This window comes from Chenopodium album, chromosome 4 (assembly GCF_948465745.1).
Source record: "Chenopodium album chromosome 4, dcCheAlbu1.1, whole genome shotgun sequence".
Taxonomy (NCBI): Eukaryota; Viridiplantae; Streptophyta; class Magnoliopsida; order Caryophyllales; family Amaranthaceae; genus Chenopodium; species Chenopodium album.
This window is the reverse complement of record NC_137837.1, coordinates 59915992-59922666: the sequence shown is the minus strand read 5'-3', so window position 1 is coordinate 59922666 and position 6675 is coordinate 59915992. Positions and strand designations below refer to the sequence as shown.

General features: G+C 39.0%; 1 non-coding gene across 1 annotated transcript; it reads left to right on the top strand.

Moving 5' to 3' along the window:
* The first annotated feature begins 2296 nt into the window (after positions 1 to 2296).
* On the top strand, positions 2297 to 2403 carry LOC145629653 (small nucleolar RNA R71). Its single transcript, XR_014111812.1, has one exon. It is a non-coding gene; the product is annotated as a small nucleolar RNA R71 (small nucleolar RNA).
* The last annotated feature ends 4272 nt before the right edge of the window (positions 2404 to 6675 follow it).

The following is a 6675-nucleotide window of genomic DNA, read 5'->3' as shown; positions in this document are numbered from 1 at the left end:
ACCTGTACAAACACTCGTAAAACTCATTAAATTCCCTCATCTCTCCTCTCGTAAGAAAAAAAAATAAAAATTAGACTAAAAAAAACATTAGAAATACGGGTTGCCTCCCGCAAAGCGCTGGTTTATCTAGGTCCCGCACGACCTTCTTACCAAGTACAATTTCTAGGACCCTTGGCCTAACGCTTGATCGGGTGGTTTCTCACCCGGTCTAGCGATGTTTAGGCTGCGATGCGGCTTCCTGACAAAACCTGTGGGACGCCAAGTCGCCTTATCTGGTGGATCCTCCTTGACTTGGATTGGGGGATCTTCAATGCTACGCACTAAAAACCCTTCTTCGATCGAATGTTGCTTCAAATTGTCATTACGTTCAACACTTGCAACTCGATCTGGCGGAACACTTACCGTAGGCTCGATTCGCACAACTTGCTCGATCGGTTCCACTTGTTCATCCTCGAAACCAAGACCAACATTGTAGAGTGCTCTTTCTATTGCATCGACTTCGTTCTGCCATTTGTCTATCTCATCTGAAAAGGATGCAACACAAGATACCGCCTCCAAGGGATCTTTTTCAAGAGCTTGGGGCTTGTTAGAATAATTTACAACCACATTAACACTGAAACATTTCTCCTCAGTCATGGAGCTTTTAGGGGCATTATTCAGATTAAAAACCACTTTATCATCCCCTACTGACAGTGTTAACTTACCACTTCTTACATCTATGACTGCTCCTGCAGTGTTAAGGAATGGTCTACCCAAAATAATTGGGGTTTACATATCCTCAGCCATATCAAGAACAACAAAATCTACAGGTATATAAAATTTACCTACTCTAACGGGGACATCCTCTAAAACACCTAAGGGGTATTTGAAAGAACGGTCGGCCATTTGTAGAGTTATATTGGTTGCTTTTAATTTACCCATATTCAACTTAGAACACACAGATAATGGCATGACGCTAACACTAGCACCCAAATCACATAATGCATTATCAATCAAGAGATTGCCAATATGACAAGGGATAGAAAAACTACCCGGATCTTTTAATTTAGGTGGAGACTTATTTTGAAGTACGACACTACACTCTGCAGTGAAAGCTACTGTCTCTACCTCACTAATAGACCTTTTTCTCGTCAATATTTCTTTCATAAATTTTGCATATGAGGGAATTTGTGTGATCAATTCAGTAAAGGGAACTGTTACCTTCAAATCTTTTACCACCTCCAGGAACTTACCAAACTGCTTATCCAAGTTTGTCTTCAATTGACGATTGAGGAAAGGAAGTTTGATGATTGGCTTTGGAGCATTCTTATTCTTGTCTGGAGTAGCCACCTTCTCTGGAGTTGTACCCTGCAATGTAGAATTAGATATGTTAGTATTATTCTTTAGCCCTGCAGGGCTATCAACTACATTGTTTGGTTTAATGGAATCAAGATTAGCATTATTTGATAAAACAGGTTCATCAACTCTGGGCATAGAGGGCCCTTCATAGTTTGAACCACTCCTTAGAGTAATTACAAATGCTTGATCCGTAGGCCTAGTCGGCTGTGCCGGCAAGGCTCCCTGTTGGCGGGCTTGTAGAGTAGCGAAGAGTTGCGCAATTTGATTATCTACAATTTTATTATGCGCTAGAATTTGATCAATTGTCGCATCTCTGCTCTCCATGTGCTTTTGCATATTGACCAACATTGCTCTAATTTCCGCCAAAGAAGGGTCGGAAGATGAGGGGGGTTGTTGTGGTTGATTCTTCTGACTACCATTGGGATGATAATATTTCTGCTGTTGTTGCTGTGGCGCCTGTGGTTCTTGTGGTGGTGGATTTTGAACATTAGTGCTCCGGTAGGAAAGGTATGGATGATTCCGATACCCAGAATTGTAAGTGTTGGAGTATGGGTTATTCTGCCTATAAGCTTGGAAGGCATTAACTTGCTCCACGGAATTCCTGCAATCCTGCTCCCAATGACCTACAATACCACAATTGTCACAGAAAGCCTCATTAGAATTATTATTAATCGCAGAAACATTAGCTACATTAGCAGTGCTCAGATTATCTAATTTTTGGCAAATAGAGGTCAGTTGAGCTTGCAAAAAGGATACAGAGTCGACACTATGTTTCCCCTTGTTAGCAAATCCTCTGGGATTCCCATATTGGGAATTGTGTATCGCCATGTCTTCAATAACCTGACCTGCATCATCAACATTAAGATTCATAAATCTCCCACTAGCTGCAGAGTCTAAAATTATTCTAGACGAATTTCCAATGCCGTTATAAAAGGCTTGGATTAACTGCCATTGCGCTAAATTATGGTGAGGGCATTCTCTTTGTAAGTCCTTGAACCTCTCCCAAGCCTCATATAAAGACTCGTCGGCTTCTTGGGCAAAGTTCTGAATCGCACTCCGTAGTACTGCTGTTCTCTCTGCAGGATAATACTTGTTATATAAATTCAAAACAAGAGTTTCCCAGTCAGTTATACCAAGTGTAGTCCTATTTAAGCCATTAAACCACAATTTAGCTTTTCCAGTTAAAGAGAAGGGAAAGAGAATCTCCCTTATTTGGTCTTGAGTGACCCCGGCTTGCCTGATGGTGTTGCAATATTGACAATAGTCGGCAATATGAAGATTCGGGTCTTCACCCTTGGCTCCACTGAATTGCTTCCTCTCTATCATCGTTATAAATTGAGGTTTAATCTCAAATTGAACCCCATCAAGAGCCGGAGTAGGGGTGAGATGTGGAAAATCCGTAAGCTTTGGTTGTGAATAATCACTAAGCTTCTTTGGAGCCGTCATCTCTTATTCTGCGTCTGATGATGCCTCTAAATCGCTAGAATCAGTTGGAGGATCGCGGTTATTATTGTTAGTATCACCAGAATCCGCCAGGATTTGCTTGTAGAAGTTTTTCTGTCTATGGAAAGAACGCTCGATCTCAGGATCGAATGGGATGTAACCTGATCTGGAACACCTGGGAATAAACAAAAAAAAAAAAAAAAAAAAAAAAACTAGAAGCAAATATGAGATTTGTCTCAGAGAACTAACGCTCTCCGAGACAAAAGAGAAATAATCTAGACTACAAAAACAATCAGAAATAAAAATAAAACCGTTTCCCCGGCAACGGCGCCAAAATTTTGACAGGGTAAAGTCGTATCCCCTAATCAAAAGTAAATACCTAAATCCTCTAACTAAAGTAGATAGGGAAGTAGGGTCGATCTCCACAGGGAAACAAGTCTTTTTACTCCTAATTAATTATTATAATCTAAATTATCTAAGTAACCAATATTTATGTTTGAGTATGAAACTAAACTACAAAGAATAGGAATAGGGAGAAAACAATATATAAAAGGATCTAGGGCATAGGTTCACCAATAAATAATACTCCAGGGTAAAACATAGTAATCAATCATTGACATTGCATAAATAACATGATTAACAGGCTCTCGCAATTTATTAATCAACATAGATCTAACAGGCTCTCGCAATTTACTAGATCTAAGTTCTTATTGAAAATAGCCTTTAATATCAAATTAACATCTGCTCGATTCATCAATTTAATATTGCTAAACTTTTACAAGCCGCAATTGTAAAACGTTAAAACAATTCAATAAGAAATTATCATGCAATACCAATAATCAATAATAGTCAATCATCAATGCATCAATTAACCAGATTGTAAAGGGCTCTCGCTACGTATTACACAATTAATTTACCGGTATTAAATCTCATCTCTCGAATCTTGACTTAACCACTTATAAATTAACTTGCCTATTGAAACTAGACCTAAACATTTATTCTCATCTCTCAAATCTTGAATCAATATTGTCAAACTCATGCATAAAAGATAGGCCTAATCTAGTAACAGAGCATTAAATCAATCAATAGGAAATTAATCTAGCATTGATAATCAACAACAATAATTTACCCCTTCATATTATTTATTAGATCCCCATAAACCCTAGAAATTACACTACTCACAAATCATCATGACTAAACTAATCAAATAAATAAATAAAATCATAATCAAGGGAGTAAATAAAATAACTGAAATAAAAGGGGAAGAAATTGTTACCAAAAAGTAATCTGGAATTAATGGAAGAATTAAGGACAAAAGTTTAGGAGAAAGAAATCTAAGAGAATAATTAAGAGAATAAAGAAAGAGTAAAGAGAAGAGGAAGAGAAGAAGAAGAGATTCCTAAAATCGTATACGGAGGAGTATTTATACTCCGTACAAAAATCCTAAACTAAAACAAATTAAAACGACGCTAATCGTCTCCTAAAAATACACGCGCCCGATCGAGCGAGGCACCGCCCGATCGGGCGCGCCTTTTTGTCTCCAATAGAAATATCGCGCCCGGACGGGCGCGTCACCGGGCGCCAGCCATAGCTTCTCCCGCCCGGCTGGGCGCGCCTCCGGGCGCCAGCCTCTTTGGCCGGGAGGCTCATTTGGGCCACTATTTGAACTTCGATTGGGCTCCAATTCTTCGGGCCAATCTGGGTTTCCTCTTTGGGTCTTGAATACTTGGTCCAAATGTCCCGGTATAAACTCTAACCGGCCCTGGGCTATAAACTCTGGTCGTGCTTCTCCAATGTTCGTGATTGCTCCAAAATATCTCGGAAAAATACTCCAAAAGTATAAATCCCTGCAAAAGTCAACCAAATCTACGAAAACACTAGAAAACACCAATTAGTAATAAAAGTGGCTCTAAAGAGCCAAAAACACTACTAATTATGACCAAGGGACGGGGGTAAAATACTATATAAAATAGACACATCAGTCCTAAAACCTCCGTTTTCAATGACCAACTCTCATCAACAAATTCTTGATATCTTCTCTCTGTCTCTTTTCTAAACTAGCTTTTCTCATACAAAATTCCGCATTGACAAGATCTAGACACACCTAGCCAAGTTTGAAGTTGCCTTTGCCCTAGACGTGAAAGGTTTAATTTCTAAGGGTTTGGTCCCAAATCTCTTTTTCAATTATTTAATTTAATTTTTTTGATTTTATATTTTCCTTGAAGTTACTAATGAGTTTATTTTGTTATTAGAAAGAGGTACGAGGCATCCAAGTAAGTGATTAAACTGATTTATTGATATTATGATATAGAAATCATGTCTAGGTTGTTATTTTGATTCCTAGTATCATGTTAGGATGTTTTCCTTAACTTGATGTTTAGAATGACAACAATGATTCCTATTATCATGTTTAGGGTAAAGGTTATAATATAAAATATGCTTATTATGATTTTTGTGATGCTTCCTATTTTCTTTCCTAATATTCATGTTAGTATCATGTTAGGGTTAAAGCTTTGATTTTTATTGTTTAGAGACATGCTAGGGTTTGTTATTAATCTTGTTAGTATCATGCCTAGGATCTTGCTATTATTATGCTTTAACATGTTTATGATTATTATTATGATTATGTTGCTTGATATTATTTGTTGTTATTGCTTGATCACACCTTTTATGCATGTTTAAAGGAAATTTGGTACTTGTAATCACGTTTCTAAAAGGAATGGTGTCCTTCGAACAAGTGTACTATTCCGTTAGTGGGTTCAGAATTATTAGAAAGCTAATATATTCAGTAAGGTCAGGTGATTGGAATACCTGGGTGGAGGCCGCTTCCGATCAGTCTTATTAATGCATAATTAATATTACAGCTTAATTTGACTGAACCCTTTGGGTCACACCCAAGCAACTAACGAACCGAAGCGACGAATTAATTATGAATTAATTAATAAGTCAACCGAGTAATTAATATTTAGACGTCGGGAATTCGAGCTTAGAGCGTCGAAATCGAACGTTGGAAGTCGAGTCGAAAAATGGTAAAAGACGAGACATGAAGATAATAATAAAGCAACAAAGACAAAAATACCCCTAGCATCAGAACACCGAGTGCTAGGGGGTATAGCCAAGCTAGCAGCCCACACCTAGTGCGTGGCGTGCTAGCATGCTGCAGCTAGTAGCCCACACTAAGTGCGCGGCATGCTAGCAGTAGCTCTCAGCAGCAGCAGCCCGCACGCAAGTGCATGGGTGGTGGTCAAGAGAATGCGAGCAGCAGCCCGCATTTGTGTTGCGGGGATGGCTGGGCCGAGAGAAGGGCAGCAGCAAAATTGGTAGCCCACTTGGGTGCCTTGGTGCCCAAGTGGGAGTTGTCAAGTGGCGCAAGGTGAAGGAGTGAGTGGGAAGCAAGTTTGGTCCCCCCCTCCTCCAAATGGTCCTCACCTAACCTTTCACATGAGCTTGCCACTTGTTTATTTATTATTAGTTTGATAATTAATTTTATTTTAGCTTTAAAATAAAATGGAAAAATCAAATTCTCCCACATTGATGGGAGAGATTTTCACTCTCTTATTTTTCCTATAAATACCCAAGTTGGGGTATTGGGAAAATTGCTTGAGTGAGAGTTGAAAAAGGCATCACCATTGTGAAAACCTTTGAACTCACTAATCACTCGGGTTTTGGTCGGGCCTTGCTAACTCCAATGCATTGGACCGTTTTTGGTGGTCGAGTTGTAGGTGGACTATCGTTGGAGGCCGTCATATTTTCGAGGCTAGCTTTCGAACTAAGAGCCCATTCCGTTTGGGCGAAGCACGCTCCAAAGGTAATTATCTTGTCTTAATCTTGTGATTAATTTATTTATGTTAATGGTTTTTGATTTGGGTATTTTATACCCGGCCAGGTGGCCCA